The sequence below is a fragment of the Lepisma saccharinum genome, chromosome 1, assembly GCF_977018435.1.
Source record: "Lepisma saccharinum chromosome 1, izLepSacc3.1, whole genome shotgun sequence".
NCBI classification, from domain to species: domain Eukaryota; kingdom Metazoa; phylum Arthropoda; class Insecta; order Zygentoma; family Lepismatidae; genus Lepisma; species Lepisma saccharinum.
Genome location: NC_139229.1, coordinates 126,035,827 through 126,061,532, shown reverse-complemented (window position 1 = coordinate 126,061,532; position 25,706 = coordinate 126,035,827). Strand labels below are relative to the sequence as shown.

Below are 25,706 nucleotides of genomic sequence, written 5' to 3'. Positions count from 1 at the left end.
ATCCGGATTCGATTCCCGAAATTGGTTGAAATTTTTCCAGTTTCTTCCCCGCATAAATGTCCCCGATAATTCACATCTGGATTGTCTCACTGTTCTTACCAACAAAACATTTTCCAATAGTTAAGCTTATTGTCGTTTGAATAATTGTCTAGTCAACAAGGTGAGACATTTTAAAGAGAGACATTCAAACGTGCTGCGGTAAATAATACAATGGGAAGGCAGACTGGTGACTGTATTCTTGTCCGCCTAGCCTTCGTCTATACATTAGCCTCTAACAACGAACCAAGAACTTTCTTTAGTTAATTCTCATTGTTCACACAAAAAAAAAGACATGTTTGTTGAACACTGGCGTACGTAGAGGCATGGCCGATGGTTAGAGGCACATACTTTTGGTAAATAAAAAAGCAAAATTTCAGTATAAAAACAGAGTCAATTTCGGGTTCAAAAGCTGTAAATAAAATGAAATTTCGCTGTTATAGCGGTGAAAAAGCGGTATATAAAATTACATTTTGGTTTTAAAAATGTGAATATAATCCCGATTTAAAAACTGCACTATTACACAAAATAAACATATCCCTTCTAATAGCACATTAAATCATTACCAGAATATTAAGTTTATTCCTGTATAGAGGAGTCCATTTTTAATTTTCAAATATTTACAGCAAAAATTAATCAATTTTCCGTGAATTGCATAACACACAGGATACTTCAGACTTCAGAAAGTGTCGCGTAGGTATATAAACGGTAAATTTCGTGTTTAAGAGTCTATTTCGCATTTTACAGTTCATTTCGCATCATTTCGTGACAAAACAGGGTAGGAAAATGCACCTCACACCCTTCAGAAACCTTAAAAATTAACATTGCAATGTGTTATTTCAAATTTCGTTTTCTTTTTGTCAAAAACGAAATATGCATGCCTCTACCGATGATGCTACAGCCCCTACCAAAATTTTGAGAAAATCAGAATTTTCAAATAAATATCCGTTAAGAACTTTAAAAAATCAAAATGTGTAAATACGAAACCTCTTTTAAAGTGAGTCCCGATTACCATTTTTGTCTTTGAACACAATTTTAATAGACTGAAAAGCTCCAAAAATACGAAATATTTTATTATGCATCCTGCCCTCCAAAACGAAACCATGTGTTATCCACATTTACTATTCCGGTCCCTCCCCCCCAAAAAAACTGCGTACACCAGAGTATTGAACATTGTTGCAACTGAAATACAAAACATTTTATTTCTCTTTTAAATCATAGTTACCCTCATATTTCACTTTCAAGGCAAGGCATCACTCTGAAAGACGCGTGTGCTTGGAATGCTGTGCTTTTCTCCATGCTACATGGAAATAATAATTCAAATTATTATTATTATTATTATTAGTGGTGGTAGTAGTAGATGTAGTAATAGTATTGTCCCAGATCTTTGACTGTGGTAAATTGGCCATTGAAATTTTTTCCACGGCATTTTTCATAATATTTCACAAGCTCAAGGGGGGGGTTTAAACCCCGTAACCCCCCCTTACGTACGCCACTGCTAATAAGTCTTTACTTTAGGTAAAATTGTGATCGAAAGCGTTGAGACAACCGAAAGTCCCTGCCTAGGCATGGGTGGGTATTTCTTCATGGCTGTCTCTATCAATTTCACATTATCAGCATTTATCGTCACGAGTAGCCTCAGAGGTCGAAAAGTGACATGAAAATAGTAATGTATATGCAAATTTAAGTACTACTAAAAATATCTAAACCTATATTTTAAAATATATTTTAACCCCCTTTGTTAGCAACCCTCAAGTAACACTTTGAATGTATTTTCCATGGCAAAGGGTGTCCGGGCCGCGTATTTCGGCCATGTGGACTATGACATTCTCCTTTGGCTCGGAAACAAGAGAATGTACGGAAAGAATCAGCTTGAATCGGTGTAAGCCATGTCCAAGTGAACTCGGATGGGTGAAAACGCTTATTTGCAAAATTCACTAAGTGTAGAATAATTTGAGAAAATGTATGAACACGTACGAAGACCACATTTTAGGGTGGCTGAATAACTCTCATGGGATAGGATTTTTCAGCGTCAAACGTCCACAAAAAATAAACCATTGTTTTATTGATATGTATCTAATAGGTTGAACCAAGTTTGGTACAATTTGTTCGGTAACTCTTTTTAATAAAAAATGGAAGTTCTAACAAGATTTTCTTTCACGTGACAATGAGAATAACCTATCATCTGCACCATGTGACTTCGAGCATCTTGATTTATACCCCATAGAGTAAAAAAGCCTTTGCATTTGTCTTGAAGATAAATTCGTAAGTGGCGAGTGTCTTCTGTTTTGGGAGCTGCCTTCACAAGATAATTGATTTATGACCCGTTTCAGCAAGAAGGATTGTTGGCTGTTCGAGCGGAGGAAGAAGAAAGTTTGTTACACTCCTACTCCGCGTTCTCGCCTTCTTAATCCGAAAGGAAAATCAACACGTGTTTAGGGAGAAGCATAACTCAATTATAGATGGACACGACACCCATGTTAACCGCGTTCTGCTGTCATACTGATGTTCCTCTATGATTCTGCAAGTGTGTAACTTATGCAGACATAACAAGCCGAAGTCTACTTGATAATTGATGGATGTCTTAAATTTTGTTTATCGTAATACCAACATTAACCTGCGTTATGTGGTTACATACATTCATAATACAATTTCGTTTCTCGAGGATTCGTAGCGTCGAAACGAGACGTCGGACAGAAAAAAAACTTTAAACGAACTACGGGAAGAGAACTACATTATATCGTTGAGAGAATTTTTAATTCATTCCACTTTATGCTGAGATGGGTTAATCTGGACTGGACCTACAGTTTAAGTGTTGTCCAAACCACCAAGAACGGCACCAGATGAGAACAGGAGGCAAACGACCTACAGCCCCGTTTACGGACTTCCCACCAAACATGAAAAAATAGACGAATAAATGCTTATTTAGCCGAAATATGGATTTTTATATGATATTTAGGTGTATTCTAAATGTGACCAGTGTTCCAGAAAATAGTTCTGGACCGCCCCCTCTGTTTTCCCACTCATTTTCTCTGGCGTCGCCCGTGAATTGAACCCAGGACCCTTTTGGTTACAAGGCGCATCGCGATACGAGAGTGGGATATATCGAAAAATCAACGTTGATGCGTTCAACAAGCGTGAGAATCGTCACCCATGAAGGGAGGACGAGAAGAAAGTCGTACGATATTGAAAACTGAGGTTCGAACGAGTGACCTCGTAAATACAGACACACGATTGTCTGCTCGACTCGCAGGTGGGACCCAGTTTTTGCGGTGTAAATCGCTTTCGCAAAGGACTATGTAACCAGGTCAAAGCGTAAGTTCACGTGTGTACTTACCTGAGCACACACACACTCACACACGACTGCGCCGTGCGACAACTCGGCGGAGGCTGCCATGCACGCGGACCTTGAGAGGCGAGTGGGAAGCGAGCGGGGATGCTGCATCTGGCCAGACACTCAGTCGACTGTCGACCCAAGCGCAGAGGAGTCGCCGCGGAACCCTTCACCCCAAACCCGGAACATTGGTCGAGGACATCGCTTCGAAAGGTAGGCACACACGCTGCTCGTTTGTTTTCTTATTTATTCTTACCTCTCCACGACTTTGGCTAATGCAAAAGCACATAATGTCGATGTAACGTGTTTGTAGTGCGAGGTAAACACGGTATACTATCTCTCGTAACTACCACAAAGACTCAATGTATGAAACAATAGGTTGTGCAAATTCTCTAACGTTGAAAAGGTTTTCCATTTGATCAAATCAAAATCCAAGTTAGTACCAACAGGGCAAGGGATTCCCCGATGGTACCTTGTAATTCAGAGGTCCCGTATTCAATCCCCGTTGAAGGCACAGTGTTTCGGATGCCAGTTCAAACTGTAGGCCTAGTTCCGATTAGGGTATCTGAGCTTAAAGTGGACTAAAACTAATTTTGACAAACTTTTAGATGATCAGAACCAGCCACGGTGTCGGTTAACAGAGAGCATTAATAAGCTAAGTGTCGTACGTTTGAATCCCGAGTTCGGACATGGAGGGTCGAACCAATCAGTCAACGATCACAAAAACAGCAAAACTTTTAAGAATTGTATGGTCAATAACACTTATGAAGTTCAGATAATAACTATCCCAGCACAATAACCTAAGTAAAAAATGAGTCCGCTCGAAGAAAATAGTGTAAAATACAATAACAAGATCAGAGCTTCGTGTTTGCATATTCTCCCACTTGATCCAAAAAGTAAGTGGTTCCAAAAGTTTTCAAAAATTTAAAATGAGATTTTTAGGTCACATAACGTAAACTTCGTGACTAAAGTTCACCACCTCCTAAGCCTTTTCTTGTAAAAGTTAATGACAATAACAAAGCATTTCATTATGTTACCAGTATGAAATGTGAAAAATAAATTGAAACAGTTGTTCCGACTATCCACTCATCGGGTACAAGTTTCTCCTCTTGCATATAATAATACTAACAAGAAAATACGTACTGGTATATATAGCAACAAACTTCTCCCTTCACAGCTGTGCTTGGTGGTCGACTTTCGATCTCACCCCCAAAGTTCCCGGTTTCGAATCTCGGTCTGAGGATGAGTGATCTTTGTCAGTGTACCTTCATCCAATCATCAATCATTCTCATTGTTGCGACTTGTCAAATGGTGACAAAAGCGACGCTAAATAACAATAAATACAAATCACCCCGCCACGAAAATGTCTTGCGCAACCCAGAGCCATTGACGTTTCATTGTGTTTGTCAGAGTTAAGGATATTACAGCAAATTATAAACGTTGTGAGTTACTCTACTTCTCTTCCAAAAGTAACTAAGGCAGCCACACATTAGTAGGCATACTGCGCATATCATAAACTACACATAAGACACTTATGTAAAAATTCCATCTGATATGTGCATATTAGTGCATAGCCGACACCGACACCGATCTCGACACTGACGGTTGCACATTCGAGTCGAGCCCAGATCCTGACTTTGACATGGGTGTCCTTTCATCAATTTGATCTGATTAACTTACATCTTCATTGTCGCGATTAGCGTACAGAGGCAGAAAAAGCGACGTAAAATAAGAAAATTACGAACACATATACATTGTCAGTCACTATGCTGCCATCCGTTTTCCTCGCAAAGTAAGTCAATACTTCTTCATTTTTATTTTAGCGAGTAAATTGACTAGTTCTGACAAGGTACCACTTGTAAAGAGTAACATGTTATTGTTACAGTTACCAAAATAACTTATTAAAGACGCCATAGTCACACCATACATAAACGTATGGCTACACACTCACATTATTCCCCAACTCTGGTGTATATTTCTTATCTATTTCATGAATTCACAATTTACAATTCACCCTCATTGTCGCAACAACAGAGAGGTGGAAAACATAAATGCCTTCCCAATAGCATAGTGGTTCGGTTTCTGCTAAATTCTAGTCCTTTCGAAAACGATTCCTTAAATAAATGTTTAAAATTTTAAAAAAGGTTGTGAAGTCTTCCACGATCAATTCTCAATACTTATCGTGTGGGTTTCAATCGCCGTTATCTAAGAATTTCAAATTGTTTAGTTGCGGATAGGTTTCCTTTTCATTGGATTAACCTTCTGGATACGTCAATAGAAAACAGCCTCAACGGAACGATTGCAAATTTTCATCCTTGCCTGCAATGCTTTCATTCCCCCATAAAAAATATTCAAATTTGCAACAAATATTTCAACATAGATTTCCAAACGTTCATTTCATGATACTATCTTCTGCCCACCGTAAGAATGAAGCCAATGTAAACATATGCACGTGGATTGCGAGGAATCCTATTGACTGTTCGAACAGCAGCTGTGGAGAAATCTTGCGCATTCCTTATTTATAGGAGTATAGTGCGCAATATTATGACTAGTACAGACAAAATAACCCAGAAACCAACAAATAAGATAGGAATTATTTCTCAGAAACCATGTGCTTCTGTTTACTTTAACTTTGTTCTCATAGTGGATGCGGAATTGTATAATATTATATTTCCAAATGTCATCTGTGTCAATTGCTGATAGTATGACTGATTATTACGTAACTGAGAGTGTCTTCCCTCCCCAAAACACTAAACAATCAATATTTGGAATGAATATTTTTTAAAAATAGGAATACATAAATCATTTTGTAATAAGATGTTTATAAGACGACCAAATATCCGCCATTCTAAGTAGTATCACATCGTTGTGCAAGATGTTGATGAATTGTTCTCTGTAATGTTTAAATCATGATCTTTTAGATATTAATTTAATTTCAATGTGCTTCCATAAAACTACTGAAATTTGTTGTGGAAATAGAAAATGGCCAACACATGTGTTGCGAAATTCAATGACAAATCGTGCAGACCAACAGATATTTGTAGAAATTACATCGAAAACTGTACGCACGATCAGGACTCGAACTCGGGCCTCTGGCATATCATGCTATTGCCAAACCATCCCCTTTTAAAAAAGAAACCCGTTTCAGTTTTTCTTACTCTCTATTACTCATTTTACTCTATAATATTCATCAGGACAGATAAACACAAACATGTCTTGCCCAAGAATCGAACCCGGGACTCCCGGTGTCGTAGCACACTGTGGTGATTACCCTGTCGCGCTGGTCGATCAACTAAAGTTCCGCCGAGCCAGGTACCGGCGTGGAGACCGCCTTTATGGCAGTGGCCCTGTGTTGCCGCGTTTATCTTCGAAGGAATTCGTGGTCAAACAGCCAATTAGGCCCACCCCTTTTGCAAGAGCCGACATCGTGAAATTTCCCACTCCACAAAGCAGCCAGTAGGGAAACAGGATTTTGCCAAAATAACCGTTCTGCGCTGTGATTGCACACCGGTTTAGTACGCCGTCCCAACTGTAAGCTACCGAGCTAGTCCTGGTATCGCCTGATTTCTCACTGTCGCTAATTTACCTGTGTGGAATTGTATAGTATCTATTTCATAGAGAGAGTGAATTTTCATGAAATATATTATTTTACACATCTGAATCCATCAATGCATGTCCTCCCAACTCTAGAAAGCAAAAAGTTAAAATCGCACATTGCCTTTAACAACGAAGTATGATAAGGCTTCCAAATTAAAGGGAATGCCTTCATTAAAACTCCTCTTGCGAAGCGGAAGTCTTCGTCGCCGAGGAAATAAAATATATATATCTGACTATACAATATGGGACGGTTATACTCTACTGACATTAGCCAATTGCCTCGACGAACTGCCTAACTAGTTATTTCTGTGAACCCTAATAGTGTTATATGCATCGATCTAGAGTTGCAGAACACTAGTGTATGGCTCCAACAACTATATGTAAAATGTAAAATGTAAAGTTATCCCTTGTGCATTGATTGCACCGTGCAATCAAGGTGTGAAGGTAAGGGCCCGAGACCAGGCTGAGAACAAGATGGACTTCATCATTCACGAATTCTATGCTTCAGAGTCACCCAGAAGAAGTCGATTTGTGTTCTTCAAAATGAAATGTGTTATCTGTTTTGTCCCAATTTGTTTTCTAGTTACTACGAACTACCGCTATGTAGGCTACGTAAGATGACTTCATTACACTTGGCGTAATTGTAGACCGTTATTTCTGCCCACTTCTTCCGCTATTCTGTGGCAAAAGTCGTCAACACAACATCCGACAAGGGCTTTTACTGCTTTCAAAATGATTTGATTAAAGGGCGGGAATGTTTGTCAATTACTGTCACCACGAGTTAATTCTTTGAGTAAAACTGTGCAACGGTAGCACTTCGCCCACGTGCCTTGTTATCTCTTCTCTGTTCCATTAAGATGTGAAAACAGTGCCGTGTACTCAAAACGCTAAAAGATTAAGTGGCATTTTATACCTGGAAACATGATTCAGAAACCTGCTTCAGATATCAGCTAATATCTATGTGATATCGACTGATTATCAACAAATGAGGTAAACCTCTTGGATTTTTTTTCTTATTTGGGGCCGCAGCAATAACGTAAGATTATTACCAGTATACCTGAGGAATTGTTTGATAATGTTCCTCATAATGAGATATAGTGTATTGTATTGTAGATATTTTATTTAGCTTTTCATATTTCAACCAATTGAGGGGTGGAGACAAAATGATTTAAGTTTGATAATATAATAAAATAAAAACTATTTAAAAATTTATTTTATACAGTTTATTCAAGGTAGTAACTGAAGGGAAATTCCCCCTTCTGGTGTATACTGCTTCTTCCTCCACTGAAAATCCTTAAAATACCACACTGAATTAATCTACTATTTCTGTTTAAGTCCACAACAAAATGTAAGGGGGTCGGTTTAAAATTGATTTTTTTGGTTATTTAAAGTCGTTTTTCTAGGTAGCTTTCCTGGGTTAACTGTAATGATAAGGATGAGTAGGTGATAAACGAAATGTTGAAGGAACTCAGAGACGTCCACGTTTCTCAAACTACGTGGGGCTATTGCGTTGTCATACTACACATCCATCCCTTCTAAAGTTTATATATACATATATATTATAATTGCTTTTTAGTTGTTTTGAATATTATAAATTCCGTGCTATTCAACTTCTCAACGATTGTTATTGAATGATTTTGATAGTGTGATCTGATAAATATATTATTTTCATTTTAATTTTCTGAATTTAAATGTTTGTACTATATATTGAAGGGAATATCGGTTAAGATCCATTTTACTGTTAAGTACAAGCATCAATATCAATGAACATTATAATTTCCTTAAATATTAAGTAAATAATGCATTAAATGATTAAATAAAATATATTGCATTTTAGACGATACTTTATACAATTCGATGTGCTGATCATTCGCTTATTTTCAGGTGGCTTTAAGAATGAGTTGGAAGAAAATTCTTTTTCTCTCTTCCACTGGCGGGGGGGGGGGGGGAGGGAGAGAGCAAGATACACACATGCATCTCTGCATGAATGCACGTATGTTTTAGACACCGAAATTTAAAATGCAATTACATATTTTATAGCAACGTCTTTAGTTGCATAAAAACCTAAAATTTTGACCCATCATACCAATATTTCCCTCATTTTAACCTTTAATTTTACATATTTCAGTCAATCCTACATCTTTATAGTGATTTTACATAGGTATTTGTCTGTAAAGTTGGGCTTTTCCGTTGTCACATTGTAATCAAAGGGTCCCGGGTTCGATACTCGGTGGAAGGACACAGTGGTTCGAATCCCACTTTAAACTGTAGGTCCAGTTTCGATTAGCTTTCCCTTTCTTCCTGATCATCCACAGTCACTTGGAGTGTTTGGCCGTAACGGATTGAGAGAACTGTTGTGTCAACATCCTTCCACTCACAGGCCGTCTTTAATGGTCCTGGGTGCAAATAAAACTGCAAGTGTAGGAGTCGAAGAGATCTGAACGGGTGATGTAAGATTCGTCCATGAATCTGAAAGTGGAGGATAATTACATTCAACTTCTACGTTGCTGGCTTTTTGTGATTTGATTTTTTTTACTTCGCCTTTTGTGCCACTTTTGGCTAATTTACGAAGATGGGGATGAGTGATGATATGATGAAATTGATGAATGGACACTCACAAATATCAATGCCCAGGCCAGGATTCGAACCCGGGACCCCTGGCGTCGTAGCGCGATGTGCTAACCACTCCACCACAGGAGCCGACACGTTGCTGGCTGTTATTAAGATTGTCTTGATAGTCATTTTGTTTACATAGATTACAAATGCGTAGATGTCGACCATAGTTATTTTTGTCTAAGTACATGTCACTGCCACCTAGCACCGAAGAAGGAGAAACGAAGTAAGTCACACGAACCTATAAGCTAGCTATTCAAGCCGCACGCCCACCTGCCCGTGCTTTATCAGGCCGTTTACCCCATGAGCCGACCCAGATAACAAGCCTCATGCATTCCTGAGGATTGGATGCAAATGGTTCAATGCAGTGGAGAGTAGAAAGGTCAGAGACATTCCTTTATTTTTCGAGATGTTGTTTATCTTGTTTCAGTGTTAGCTTACTCAAGAGGGATTCACTTCCCTCTTTGCTAAGGCTCCTGTGAAGTCCCTCGGCTTTTGCCTGGAATTAAGTACTACTAGCCAACGGGCACGATGCGGTCCTATGGAGATTTCGATGTACTCCAAGTTTCTATTTTGGGATGGATTTAGGATGACGAGAAAAAAGAAGAAGCAAAACAAAACACGTGAATGTTTCTGTATCCCCGGGATTCTAATTTGGTAACTTTAAGGGCTCATAACATCACCATACAAGAAAGGGTTCTTAATTAAGAAGTGGAGATAACATCTTATTAAAAAATCCTTAACATTTGGTAATTTGCGTGAAACAGTATTTGTGTGTAGTTTTCTGATAACATTCTACCCTGTCCAATTCATTTTATAAACACATTCAAGAACGATAACACCAGCCTGCATGGGTTTTTATGACTCGCAGATGACTGTTGTCTGTGAATAATTTCAGCATGCTGATTCCAAAAATAAAATCCATTTTTACCCATCACGTCTAGTTTTTTTTCAGAAACTGCCTTAATTTCACAATAAAATGTGTAGTTCCATCATTTCCTCAATAGATGGTTCTGTTTACATGGTGGTAAAATATTGGTTTTCTAGAATACAAATCCTCCATAAATCACATATAATAGTAAGCATAGAATCCACCTTCTATCTTCTATCTTCCTCATAACAATTTCCTTCACGAAATGTCCAAAGCTCAATGTTATAATGTAGTGGGTTGATTGAACTTAATGACGTGGAGAAAAATTCTGATCTAGGGGAAAATCCTGACATGATGGGAAGAAATGTATGTCGTATCCGTCATCAGCATTCAAAACACTTCCAGAATCACATATTGGCTTGTAAATAACCGAAATTTCCTTTGTTGAAATTTATTTGATTGCGTTCTGTAATAGGCTAATGGAATGAATGGCGAATATGAGAATTTTGATTGTGAAATTGTGAAAAATCCTGACGTAATGGAGGGAAATGGATGTCAAATGCTTGATCAACATTCAAAATACTTCCAGAATGACCTATTGGTTTGTAAACATCCGATTTTTTTTTCAAAAATGCAGGGCGGTGTAATCTTCTTCCCACCCAGGGACGTCGGAACCGAGGGGCGACCTGCCCCCCCCCAACTCACAATCGAGGGGGGCAAGATAGTAATTTTGCCTCCCCGGTCGCGTGTTATATTTTTTTGAACTTATCTTTCGTTTTGAAAAAAAAAATGGAAAAATATTTTTGTGCTAGTTAGATGAACGTAGACTCAAGTTGTCGCTACCAACAAGAAGTACGTAACACAATGTTTCACGTGCAGATTAGAATCGCAGCCGCGTCTCCGCAAATCAAATGTAATGTGGAATTACCCCCGTTGGAATTCGCTGCTTCCGTTTCCACTTTTCTTTGAATCTACCAGGTTTTGCACATAACATTACAGGTGATGTCGGTGTGAAACAATAAACCAAGTGTCTCTATGGGAAGGAAGAAAGGGGGGAGGGGCAGAGAACAGCTAATTTCATATCTCTGCTTTTCCATATTCAACTACATTGCAAGGCCTAAAGTTCTTTTCAGTGTTTCGATCTTTTCCCCCTCCTCAAAATTTCAGCGCCTATGTCCCTTAGCTACAGCCCTACCACGAGTGTCGTAAAATGTCACAGTATTTGTTATTATTCAGTCTAGCTGTGCAAATAGGAGACATTTGAATAAACCCCCTCGGAATAAGATCCACCCAAACATATACATACACAAGAACCTCAGGTGAAAGTGGTCGTCCCCACACCCTGCTCCAATCCGCTCTTGCAGCAATTTTGGCAATAACTTCTCTGGAAATTACTTTAATCTACCTTATCTTTCAGCGCACTGGACCACAGTCGTATTCAGGCCAACGTTTCTCCAGATGCGTTGAGGATATTTTTAATGCGTTCTCGTATGTGTCTTAAAAGGTTATAATGTTGCACCTTGGTCGCCGTGCATATAGCATTAGAGCACATTTAGGGCATGTGAGGATAGGGCCCCACACATTCTCGATACCTGCAATTTTTTGGAGGTGATGTGATCAGCACCACGCTCCGGCCGCCGTTACCCCTTAGGGTTGCCTCCAGGTACCCATTGATTTCAGGCTGGTTGAGCCCCGGAGCCGTTTTATATGGGGACGAGGCCGGAAAAGTTCCGACCTTAGATCATCCACCCTGGGAATCGAACCCGGCTCCCCCGCGTGGCAGTCAGACTAGACCGACTGGACCAACGCGGCTCCGGGAAGTTGGCATTCCTTTCTATCTGTGCAAATTATTTTTCAAAATATGAGAAAGATAAAACAAGGCTCTCGGTTGAAGACGCTCACGGCTCATCCTCAAGAGTTTCAGAGGGAAGGGGTTTAGTCTATTTTGAAACATGTAGCAATGAAAAATTGAATATCGTGTTCCGTTTCTTGACATAAGTCAACATTGCAAGCTGAGGCAAGAAACGACGTAGGTCAGGAAGCCGCATTCACTTTGCCAACACAGTAGCCAACGAGTAGTCTGTTCGTTGTTCCTATTCAGAGCGGTTTCGGATCAAGATTCATTTGCAAATCCTGACCGCTACTTCGGTCTTTGTGGAAATAATCTCTCGCTAGGAACCCTTCCCCCCAGTCAAAAAGGTAATTGGCCTTTCGAAAAAGACCCCGCCTCACAGCATATTCTTGGAAATTCCAGTTATTTCTCCCCTTCCCTCTTGGTCAAGTGGTACACTTATTCTCCAGACTACGAGTACAATAGCAGCATTTTGAATCGTCGAAAATATAGGAAATGTCACGTTGGAAGATAGCTGTACTGGAGTCAGTCAACTGATATAGAAGTAATAGACTGGTAAGTTGTTCTTCTCTCCTTGCGTTTTATGGACTAATTTATGTTTTCTGTGTTGAAACTCTAGGTTTTTATTGCTGCAGACTTTGAACTGCATATGTTGTTGTAAATTCCAAAATAATAGCAATGAGAAATAGATAATCCGGATATGTAAAATCTTGGCGTTCAGTTTATTTACATCAGACAAATCAGACAACATATCAAGCACTTGTGGTGGGGCAACCACCTTCTCTCGTGGGATGGAAAGAGCGGATGATCCTTTTTTTTTAGTTCTCGCCTGATAGGTTCGGTTAAACTCTACTGTTAGTTTTAGACGACGTGTCTAAATGTGGCTGGCTGATCAGTTATAGTTTTAGACGTCATTTATTCTTATGTTCACGGGTCATTTATTTTTTCTTCGTGAGGGGTGATATTTAGTTTTAGATGTCGAGGAGGCATGATCTCCTTTTTTAATATCTAGGGGGGTGAGGTACGGAGGACAATCGCTCCCTCTGCCTTCCATCTGATTCTCATAAAAAAAAAATCTTTAATCTGGAAGCGAAGAGTTATTGATCTGTCAAGACATGTGAAGTTGAGAGGGGTGAAAACCACCACCTCTTGGTGCAATTTATTTTTTCACACTAAGCCATGCTGTTCATAGTTAAAATATTGCTAATATTCTATATTCTTTTGAGTGGATAAATTTGGGAAGGGCTGAAAATATGCTGGATATAATGCATACTATAGAAAAGGTTTGCATAGTTGAAAATATGCGGAGTTCGATAGTGATTAATTTCATTGTTTAGATAGTTATCAAGCCACCTTCACGACGACCGACGACAGATTCTTGAGTGCATGTATTATCATCAATTTATGCGTAGAGTATGAAAAAACTTTATATACTCTGCATTTCCATATGTGAAAAGACACCACAGTTCATACTACAGCGCCTTGAATAACGTAGTGTGGAAAACGACCCAAGAAACTGGTTCCCCAGACGGATGAGAAACATAGATGGCAGTGCGATCAATGTCGGTGCTAATTTTCTTATGAAAGTAATGCGGCTTTGTTAGTTTTTGGAATATATTATGTAGATTTGTTTGTCTTGAAAGGCAGTACGTGAATTGATGGAAACAGTTATATTTGTGTAGTGATTTGCAGTCACGAAATGACATTAATTTGGAAAGAAAAGTAAAATAAAATTAATAAATAAATAGCATGCGTAACACAAGAAGAAACATCGCAAAGTGATTCCGGACGTCAGGTGTTGGATTGTGTACTAGAGTTTTATTTTTCTATGTTATTAGAATATAAATAGTATCCTGAGAGATATTTCATACCGAGGCGACAAACCACAAGTGTCGCTTGGAAGCGAGCAGTCCGTAATCAATGCAGCCTTTCGAACCGTATGGACAAAAGCTCTGACTGCACCGTTTCCTCAAGGAGAATTTACACCAAAGCGACACGCGACAAACGATACGAGGATTTCACACCAAAGCGACACGGGTCCTTCGGTCCAAGGCAACTTTCACACCGAAGCGACACATGTTGCTTGGAAACGAGCCAATCAAGAGCAACATTTCACATCGTAGCGGCATGACGGGAAGCACAGGCCAGCGTTCGGTTGGTGACATCCTCAAGCGATAAGTGTCGCGTGCCCCTTGTCGCTTTGGTGCACAATCTACCTAAAGCAAGACACTCATTGCATCGCGCATGCGCGAACAACAAACCACGGCAACATGTTGCAAGCTATTGAGGAAATGGCCCAGTTTGAGCGACGCACAAGCGACAAAGCGACACGTGTGACTTATCGTGTCGCCTAGATCTGTTGTTGTAATGTGCGGTTTTTCGTGTCGCCTATCTGTTGTTCGCACAATTAGCAGCGAACGCTTGCCAATAGACTGAAGGCACCATGTCGCTTGTCACTTAGTTGGGAACTCCCCCTGTAGCGCGTCGCTTAGGTCTCAGCACCCTTCCTTTAAGGAGCTTTCCGACCGAAGTAACAAGTAGCACGCGAATACGCCATATGAACATGTCGTTTGCTGTTTGGACCCTCATGTGCAATGAATGCTATTTTACAGTCTGGAAGTGTGTGTCACTAGTGTGACAGTGTGAACATCCCGTATCGCTTGTCCCATTGGTTTGAAAGTTTCCTTACACTCATGTCGATGGCGCTAAGAAAGTTTTGTGGGGTTCCCCTTGTAGTTTCATGCAATCATCATTATCATCATCGTCGCGATTAGTTTAAAGCGGAAGAAAAGATACAGTAAATATCAAAAATACAAATGCTTCAGTGTGTATATCTTTAAAAGAAATGATGCTGATGATAATAATAATGAACCTAATTCATACACAAAAATTTAGTTGCCAAGAACATTCCACGCGTATTTTTTCTCCCGTATTATTAACGAAAGTATGACGATAACAGGACGTGGTCGACTGTCTAGAATGTTCGTTAATATCTTCGCGACCACTGTACCAAATATCATAGCAATTATCACATTCATAGAAATGATTCATGTAAAAGAATCAGACGTTGCAGCGAAAACTCCATTTACTTCCATTATAAGCCCGATCCTGTAGCCGAGTGGTTAGCACATCGCGCTGCGACGCCAAGGGTCCCGGTCGGGTTTGGTTGTTTGTGAATGTCCATTCATCAATTTCATCATTTCATCACTCATCCCCATCTTCGCAAATTAGCCAAGAGGCACAAAACGCGAAGTAAAATAAACTAAATCAATCAATCAATCAACTTCCATTATAAGCAGACGGATACCAAGCACCGGGTTCAACACCAGCACCTCTAGCGGATCATTTTCGATTGGAACCTGCCAGAGCTCGCAGAACTGTGCCGTTTTCCACACTATGTTAATAAAGGCGCTGTAGTCATACTAACGTAACTGTTCGTTACGAAAATCTACTCTATAGATCCGGCTTCGTTGAGTCCATCTGCATAATGTTGACTTCAAATCAGTTTTTTGTCACTTTATTTTTTTCTAACAGCACCAGAAGCGATATTTTCATGTTTTGGGTTTTCTTTAATGGCGCAGTAAATTTAATCGGAACTCCAAATTTTATCTACACGACTAAATGTATTGCAGTTAGTAGTTGTGATGAAAAGAATTGATTGATTTCGTTGATTTTACTTCGGTTTTCTGCCACTTTTGGCTAATCGCGAAGATGAGAATGAGTGATGACATAATGAAATTGATGAAATGATATTCACAAATAACACCCATGCCCAGGCCAGGATTCAAACCCGGGACCCGTCGCTTCGTAGCTCGCTGCGATAAGCACTCCGCCACGGAGGTCGGCATTACGACAAAAAGTAAGATGTCTTCGGGGCGGGGGTCATTTCTTCCTCTACAGCCTACCCCTCCCCTTGCAGATGAAAAGGTATGATCAACATGGAAACTTTTTTGACACAGTTATAGTACCCGCGAAAGCAGAAATTTATTTATCATCCCCTCATCTCCCTCGTTTAGTAAGAATAAACGACATAAAATAAATGAACAGAGCATCGAATGGTGGCTTAATTTATTTATCGCGGTTTGTCAGAAATGCATATCTAATAAATAACTATATAAATATAATATATATTAATAATTATGATATATAGTATATGTAGTGATATATAGTGTGGGGGAAAGAGTATATATATATATATATATATATATATATATATATATTCATATTCACGTACATGAATATGTGTATATAATCATGTAATAATGTAATTATGTAAATATGTACTTTACATATTTATGTATGTATACATATATGTACTATTTCCCTATTACATACATATATATATATATATATATATATATATATATATATATATATATATATATATATATATATATATATATATGAGAAAATAATATTGTAAAAATCGGTTGGTTAATTGGAAAACCTGCCCCCCCCACTCTTGAATAAGTTCCGACGTCAAATCCCGCCCCTCTCTCCCTTCTGACGCTTTCACTCTCCATTTCTTTTTCTTTCTCCCTGTGCCTCTCATATCTCTCTCTCTCTCTCTCTCTCTCTCTCTCTCTCTCTCTCTCTCTCTCTCTCCTTTTATCTCGCTTCCTTTCTCTGCTTATGTTCCTCCCTTTTCTGTTTCGTCTTTTTCTTCCTTTCTTTATTTCTCTCTCTCTCTTTCTTTGCGCCTTTGTTTTGCTCTCTTTATGTTTATCAGGTCTCCCATTTTCTTCCTTCTTATCTCTTCTCATTATCTCTCTCTCTTTCTCTCTCTTTTCGTTATCTACCTTCCTTCCCATGTCTCTTTCCCTCTACGCACAAATGTATACAAATTGTCTTTTAAATTTGTGTGTTTAAAAACTAAAATGTTTTGTATTTTTCTTTAATTTCAGGTAAGCAACGTTGGAAATGATCATTAATGACCAAAAAAGGATTGTACATAATCCTGCCACTACTAAGGTAAAGTTTGCATTTATTTTAGTTCCACTATATAAAGTGAAATATAAAGTGAAATACAAAATCAACACCAATTAACTGCCTGCAAAACGGATACATGACTAAAAAAATGACAATAATAAATAAAATTCATATTTTTATTAATTCGGTTACTCATTATTTTAAACGTCGTCGCCTTGTAATCAAGGGATCCGGGTTCGATACCCGGTGGACGCACATAGTGGTACGGATCCCACTTTAAACTGTAGGTCCAGTCCCGATTAGCCGTACTGTGCATAAAGTGGACTTAAAATACCAAATCAATCAATCAGTCAATTGTTAGTTTAAAGTAAGGGCAAGATGATCGCTCAAATATAAGAAAAAATGAATCTACATGTAGATAAATCATAGTTGAATTTAATGTAGCCAAGAACAATGGCTCTATTGTTGTCAGGTATGGCATGGTTAAAATGTTGGTAAACAGTGAGTAATAATAATAATTATCAGGGTGGTATTTGACGAGGGAATTTGGTGGAATTCCCCTCTCTGGTTTACTGTACCCACTTCTGCTAACTTCTGGTACTATAATACTTAAGTTGAAGTTGCATTTTTGCGTTTTGCATAATGGGTTTAATTAAAATCTTAGATATTCCAGAATGATTCTCAATTCTGTCACCCAGTGTTTCCTAATATTTATTCATTCTACAGATTCACTAAAAATTTGGAGTACAGTAGCGCCACCAGTTATTTTATTTTGCATGTGCTCAAGGATGAAGGAAATAATTTAGACTCCATCTAAGGTTCTTTCTATCTAGTTTCTTCCCTCTTCTCTCTACACTTCTCTCTTTCTCTTTCTCACCATGTGTTCCATGCCTCCTTCCTCTTTTCTCTCTCTCTCTCTCTTCCTTCTTCAGTTTCACCACCTTCTTTCTTTCTTTTTTCCAGTCTTCTTTTCCTTCCTACATGTGTTTCTCATCTTTTCCCTTCTCTCTATCTTTTTCCCTTTCTCTTTTCCTCTGTTCTCCTTTTCTTTATCCTCTCTTTATCCACATTTCTTTTCAATTTCTGTGACCCTTTCTTTCTCTTTTTCATACCGCCTACAAGTGATTTTCTTTAAAAAATTCTCTGGGTTATTTGGATGGAGAAAACAGGTTTAGGTTGTCCTTGAAGCACCAACACCGTCGTTGGTAAGGTTAGGTCGTTATAATAGGTTATGCATACATGTTTCTGACCCCACACATCTGTGTCTAAATGGGTTCTCTTTTCGCACGAAAAGAAACCCAGTGGTGTCCGTTATCCCACGAAATCACTGAACCAACTGAGAATAATCGAAACTGAGATTGACTCTCGCGTACTTGACACTGTGGATAAAAACTAGCCTCTTTCATTTCACCATCTATAAATAAGTTTATTTCCTATGTTCGGCCCAGCTGTAAAATCCTGCCGACGGCCGCATCGTACTTGCCATAAAGCAATAAATCGCGCCGAATGCTAAATAGACTGCTTTCTTCTTCCTCATAGGCATTTTTCTTCCTTTTAGTAGACCTTGAAAGAGCAATTGGCACTTTGAACTTTTCGACTGAAGCAAGACACTTTTGTCGTTGGCAACCTCCACAACACACAGCTAGGGGCTGAAAATCGAAACCAAATGTCCAAAACCAGAAAATTCGCTACTATACTCAAAGAATTTCAATAAAGACAGTATACTATTTATTTAGGAAAAGATAACAAAATCGGGTAAACAATAGTTTAATCTGTGAACAAAGTGCAAATGAGCATACAAACAGTTTCATTTTGGAGGCAAGTAAGTACTTTTGTTTATGAACAAATAGAATAATACTATGAGGATGAAAATTTTTCCATGTAGGAACAAGACGAATGAATGAATTAATTAACTTGTTGGATGCTTCGGCACATGTGGCTATTTTACACCCTTGGGGGGTGGGGGCGGCAAGACTAAAACGAGCAAACAAACAAATAATTTAATTCGGAAACAAAACGATATTGATTTAACATATTGCTTATTTTTTTAAATAGAAGCAAAAATGAGTAATCGAGCTAAACAGTTTCCTACAGAATGGTAAGAAATAAGAAATACACGGGTGTCACACCGAAGTGACAAGCGACATGCCCCTTCAGTCTATAAGCAAGAAACCACCGCACATGCGCTACCAACACACCGAGGCGCCACGATTCACGATATTAGGAAAATGTCCCAGTCCGAGCGGCAGGCAAGCGACAAGCGACACGTGCATCTTGTGTTGCTTCGGTTCAAAATGTTGCATACATTTATGCGTGTAGGTTGGTTTCCAAAAGTCACGTGTCGCTTCGGACAGAAAGCTATCTTAGGGTGACTACAACCATGCACGTAGGCAAGTAATTCCTACACATTTTGGAACAACATGTAGTGGCGACGCTCAGGAGGGGTCACGGGGGGCTGCCACCCTAGCGTCGTTACTGAAAATATACTTTCCTCTTCGCATAAACCTGCCTTGTCACCCTACACTCAACTTTCCATTGAGTTTTTATGAATCATGTTTGGATGCAGGAAAGAAGAAACAAAGTAGCGGTTGGCCTTTGGCTTGGCTATAAGAACAAGATGCAACGTTTTGAACCTAGCCGCGGAAGCGATGACGTAGTACAAAGGGCGTGGCGGTAAACAACCTGCGGCTCACCTGTGGAGTTCAACGCCTGGCATTTATCCATCGTCGTCGCCCTTCAAGTGGCATTCAAAGACAAATTAGTCATTTGCTTTATTCCATTCATGCTATACAAAACAGCCCCATTGCTTATCACTGCTCTTATCTCTTGAGATACACATCAGAGGTACCAACGCCGCGGTGTGGCGAACAGCTCAACCTTCAAGTAAACAAAGACGTATGCGAATCCTTGCGCAATGTAATTCTTAGATCCGCTTTAAACGGAAACATTTCTCGAAGCATATATGTTTAGCAGAAATGCTTGAACGCATAAACAACATAGACTAAGTAAGTAGCTACTGGGTAGGAAATGTAATCCATGGTCTGGATACGTCATTCTTTCGACGTTCTGTTGCTAAATTTTTCCAGAATTTTAGAAGTTAATACACAACATGTGCAAGGAAGCCCGCAGGGATTTTCTCAGTGGGGCAGAGTCATAGAAACTTCTATTATTATTATTATTATTATTATTATTATTATTATTATTATTATTATTATTATTTTGTTATTATTATTATATATTACTATTGATTGATTTGCTTTATTTTACTTGCTTTTGTGCCACTTTTGGCTAATTTGCGACGAGTGATGAGCGATTATACGATGAAATTGATGAAGGGACCTCACAAAGAACGCGCATTCTTGTTCCTATGTGTTGTACTCTGCAGAGAATAATGAAATAATTTGAAATGAAAAATGTATCCCAGAACTCAAAAAGCTAAATGAATATTATTGAAGAAAGTTTAAAAAAGTGTGTTTTGTTACCTGTTTATACCCTCTAATATATTGACTTTTGCCACCTCCCATCACTTTTTCTAGCTATATAGATTTAATCGTCATAAGTAGCTAATGAGCTTATGGAAGTCATGAGGGACAATCATAAACAGAGAACTCTGGACTCCTGATTTCACAGTGCCCTGCAGGTGCACTGGAAGGAAATTTTTTAGCATTGCTCTTCCATCACATTACCTAGCTTCTGCAATGACGATGAACGTTGATTAAATTAAACGGGTGAAGGGTGGATACAAAGAAACACTCATGCACAGGCCAGGGCTCGAGTCTGGATCCTTCAGTAAAGAGATAGTGAAATGGAGAAATTAGGGATATGAAGCAATGCAAAGTTTTAAAAAACGGTAATCATACAAAGATGGTCTTTCAAAAATCCAATTGAAAATTACCACTGAGGGAAAATGCAGTTTGCTTAGCGTTACCCACGTAACCGAATAGTTAGAGCTTTCCACTCATCTTTGTCGTTGGCCGACCTCCGTGAGGGAGTGCAAGTGGTCCCGGTGGAGGCACACAGTGGTTCGGATCCCACTCTAAACTGTAGGTCCAATCCCGATTAGCCTTTCTGTGCATAAAGTGGACTTAAAACACCAAATCCACCAACCGTGGGGAGTGGTTATCACAGCCCACTACAATACCAAGAGTTCCGGGTTCAAACCCCGACCTGGGCATAAGTATTCTTTGTGTTTGTCCCTTCATTAATTTTATCGTATCATCATCGCGATTAACCAAATTTGACAAGAAAGCGACGCTAAGTAACAAAAATAAAATCAAATCATTGATTGATTGTTTGATTTTTTAAAATTTTACTTCGCTTTTCCGCCACTTTTGGCTAATCGCGAAGATGATACGATAAAATTGATGAAGACACACACGCAAACAATACCCTTGGCCAAGCCGAGATTTGAATCCGGTATCTCCGTCTTTGTAGTCTAATCAAAACGTATCTGGTTTTCGAAAGGGGGGTGGGGGTTACGTGTACTTTTTTTTAGTAGTCATTCGGTCATTCCTCATTTTGCAATCTTTTCCTGTCTTTGACGTTCTTATATTAGGAATACCGGGCTCTAATGGGGGGAGGTGTTATGACCCACACCAACCCCCCCCCCCTTTGGCACGCCACTGATTGCTACTCCAAATGTCGACGTCACCGTACGTCACTGCTCTACAGAAACATATGTTTAGTGATGACGTGCACAATTAAACCAAAGAATGCGAACAAGCGCACAGCTTCTCTGTTACGCGTGCTTACAGGTTCTGTAAGCTGCCAACAGAGCTCACTAGTGACATTCTTTCTGCTGATCAAGTAGAATCAGTGAAATCTAACAGTAGCCTACATATAATAATGTATAACGGCTCGTTGGTCTAGGGGTATGATTCTCGCTTTGGGTGCGAGAGGTCCCGGGTTCAAATCCCGGACGAGCCCATTTTTGAAAAGAACATTCAGCCTTTACTTCTTGTTCGAAATATTTAGGTTAGTCGCGACGATTATGATCAATGGTTAACTGTTGTGGTTCCCAAAGTATGCGCCGCGGCGTGGCTGGTTTATAGGGGTGCCGTTAAATGTTCCAATATTTTCACTGAAATGACACTTACTTGTTAGTATTCACATGGCTTTAGAATCGGACTTTCGCATCAATCCAAATATGTGTTTATTCTTATTTAGTACCTTTTACATATAAAATGATTCTGAATTTGAAATACTATATGTTTATTTTTTAACTTCAGGCAAGCAACATAACCACACTAACTGAGCGTTGCAAGTGTTAGATAGGCCTATTTTCTGACTTGGGTGCCGCGGAAAAATCTTGAAACACTAAGGGTGCCGTGAAGTGAAAAAAAAATTGGAACCCCTGGAGTGATGATATAAACCAAACGAGTGAATTCTAAATCAGGGTCCCGGTGTTTATAAATTATTATAAATAATTTATAAATTATCACGATTGAAGTCGTTCAGCTTGTTGGTGCGAGTCAGTGAACGATACTGATCAACACATAGATCGCTGAATAAGTGAACAACCAAAAGTCAAATCTCTGATTTATCTGTCTGATTAGCAGACATTGATCATATTGTGTGACACTCGTTTCGACCTGTTTGTTTATATATTGCAAATAAGGACGGCAAGGTATGAATAAGATTTCCATAATGCAAAAAGTATTATAGGTGTGTGTGTGTGTGTGTGCATACAATTAAAATATATTTAATTTCCAATTATATAAATGAGAGGTTCAATATGTTAAAATATTTTTATGAAAGAAACAACAAAATTACTCAAATAATGAAAACTATCACGCCTCGTATATTGTGCTTATTTTCATGTACGCATGCTACTTTTCTAAAACAATTATTAAAACATTTAGGGTGAATACAATCTGTTTTAAATGTTATTGTTACATGATAAAGTAATCTATAACGTTTATGTTCAGAATTGGGAGGTCTCACGATAAATAAGTAGCTACTGTGTCTATTTTTACTAATATAAAGCGCCATATCTGACAATTGACTGTTTTGCTCTTTCTTTCTCTCTCTCTGTCTTATTTTCTCTTCGAGTATAATCTTCATTTTACGCGACTTCGGTAACCTTCATTGTACAACAAAGATTTTGGAAAGAAACCTCCAATTCCTGTAATTACTTTCACTCTCACGTCTCACACATATTGATCTCTTACATTTGTACATCGTTTTTCTGCATCTTTACGTTAGTCGTGTAAATGAGGATAAAAATAAATAATATTACATGACATCAAGGCTACTCTCTTATACATTTTATTTTATTATGTATTTAGTCTTTCATATAATGAACAATAGACCATATTTTTTACTATTCTAAAAACGTAAGCTGCCCAATGCTAAGGTCGCAATTTAACGAAGTGACATCTCGCGCAAGTCAAGTAACTCAGAAAGGAGTTTAAACATGTATCAAAATCGAAGTTGATGAAATGTTACAAAAGGTACTCGCTCATCTTGACAGTTCGGAAGATTGTTACCCTATCAGGAGCACTTCATAACTACAATTGTTCTTTCTCTCTCTTTCTTTCTCTCTCTCCCTCTCTGCGTGTATATCTGTCCCCGTTCTATATTTATATTTCTTTCTCTCCATTTCTACGGCTTTCTTTCTTGTCTGTTTTTTTTCTCTCTATCTAAACATTTCCATTTTAACCTCCTTACAATTCTTTTCTGCGTGCATCTACGCATTTATCCGGTCATTGCAATATTTCCTTCTCATCAAAATGTGTACGCAAAACTCCCTGAACTGGTAGTATGGTGCAATTATTTGACAAGATTAGATTAAATAATTAACATCAGAAATGTTTCCCTTACAGCACTGAATAGTGAATGCGCCTACCTGTTGCTCCGGCCTTTAATTTTTGAGTCTGGCAACAGAGAGCGCTAGTGTTCACCGCACGTATTTCGCTGACATACTTTTCACTTAAGCGACATTAAGTGAAAGTCTTCCATATAAAGCCAAGCAGAGGAGTTGTATTATAAACGGCTCGTTGGTCTAGGGGTATGATTCTCGCTTTGGGTGCGAGAGGTCCCGGGTTCAAATCCCGGACGAGCCCATTTTTTCTTGCATTTTCCATAATTTTGCGATCTTCAAATCAATCCTTTCTTATCAGTTATCAGAAAAGAAACTGATGTCAGAAACCTGTGAGAGGATATGTGTATGTATATAACACGGTGTCCCAACAAAACGCACCACTTGGCTTTTCGCGACGAAACGTACCACTCAGATAAACATCTGCCTGTGAAGGATCCACTAATAACTTCAAAATATTTACTCCGCGACGAGACGTACCACTTCAAGGAAAACGCTTGAACTTGCTCTTGACATGTCAGACATTAGAACACTGCCCTATCCAGCACCCAGCTAGGTTATTCGTTTTACCTCATTAGTCATTACGACTTTGATCTCTTAGGTTAGGTTAGGTTAGGTTGGGTTCGGTTAGGTTAGGTCGAGTATCGAGAGAATGAGGAAATCCGTTTGCATATACGCATGTCTGCCGCTCTGGCCTTCTTAGAAACGGAGGAAGTTATGATGGATGGCTGGAAATACACTCTCAAAGCCCAGAATCAGCGAAGCTAAATGTTTTCTTTCATTACTATGTGAATAGTTGGTTGCAAAACGCGGAGATTCCAATAACAGTGTCGAACTGTCCAAAGCCTGGATAAAGTGTGATGGAAATCAGGAAAACTTGAGAAAATCGTAAAATCGTAATTTCGGTAAATGATTTTTGATGCCGTCGCATCAAGTGGTACGTTTTGTCGCATCGCAAATATTTAAAACTCATTAGAAGACCCTTTGCAGGTAGCCACCCAGGTGGTAGGTACGTTTTGTCGCGTATTTTTACTAATACACTAACAATTGACCGTTTTGCTCTTTCTTTCTTTCTCTCTCTCTCTCCCTCTCTCTCTCTCTCTCCCCTCTCTCTCTCACTCTCTCTGTCTTATTTTCTCCTCGAGTATAAATCTTCTTCATTTTACGCGATTTCGGTAAAGCTTCGCTATGACAATGCCCCTCGTCAAACGGTGATCTCTATGAATAAATGTTTGGTTAAAGCCCGAACGATCAAAAGACAGTACCCAGACTTTTTGTCTCCATGTGTGGGACTCGAGAAATGCAAGAAACGGTGTTGCCACACGCCTGATTTTTGTCTAGTCCTAAACGACACCTTTTGCTGTCAATATGCACTCTTCTCTCGCACTTCTCTCTCGCATGTCAGGAAGTTTCCTAACCGGCAAATTTTGCTCTGCTGAGGCATAACTTTGGTAATGCAGTATAGCACAAGAATTTTCCAGCAGCATAGGAACTGGACAAACCTGATTGGTTCAAGGGTTCATCTGACCCTCCCTTCCTTTGGTTCTTTGAGCTTATTTTTGGCCCGCCTATTCCCCTGGTGTGGCTTTTTTTGGTATTAATGTTCTCAACTTTTAGTATTTTCTTAACCGGAAGAATGAGAAAATGAAAAAGT

General features: G+C 39.0%; 1 protein-coding gene and 2 non-coding genes across 5 annotated transcripts in view; all 3 read left to right on the top strand.

Annotated features, from left to right (window-relative positions):
* The first annotated feature begins 3,511 nt into the window (after positions 1-3,511).
* The window catches only part of LOC145988169 (cysteine-rich secretory protein 2-like), a 146,394-nt gene continuing 124,199 nt past the window's right edge, over positions 3,512-25,706 (top strand). For 2 of the 3 annotated variants that reach the window (XM_083123015.1, XM_083122999.1), the window contains exon 1: positions 3,512-3,583. The gene's annotated coding sequence lies outside the window, so the exon portion shown is untranslated. Of the gene's footprint in view, positions 3,584-9,912; positions 9,963-25,706 lie in introns of those variants that run through there. The other variant, XM_083123007.1, reaches the window with a different exon arrangement.
* Positions 22,087-22,158, top strand: TRNAP-UGG (transfer RNA proline (anticodon UGG)). The gene has a single exon. It is a non-coding gene; the product is annotated as a tRNA-Pro (tRNA).
* On the top strand, positions 24,225-24,296 carry TRNAP-UGG (transfer RNA proline (anticodon UGG)). The gene has a single exon. It is a non-coding gene; the product is annotated as a tRNA-Pro (tRNA).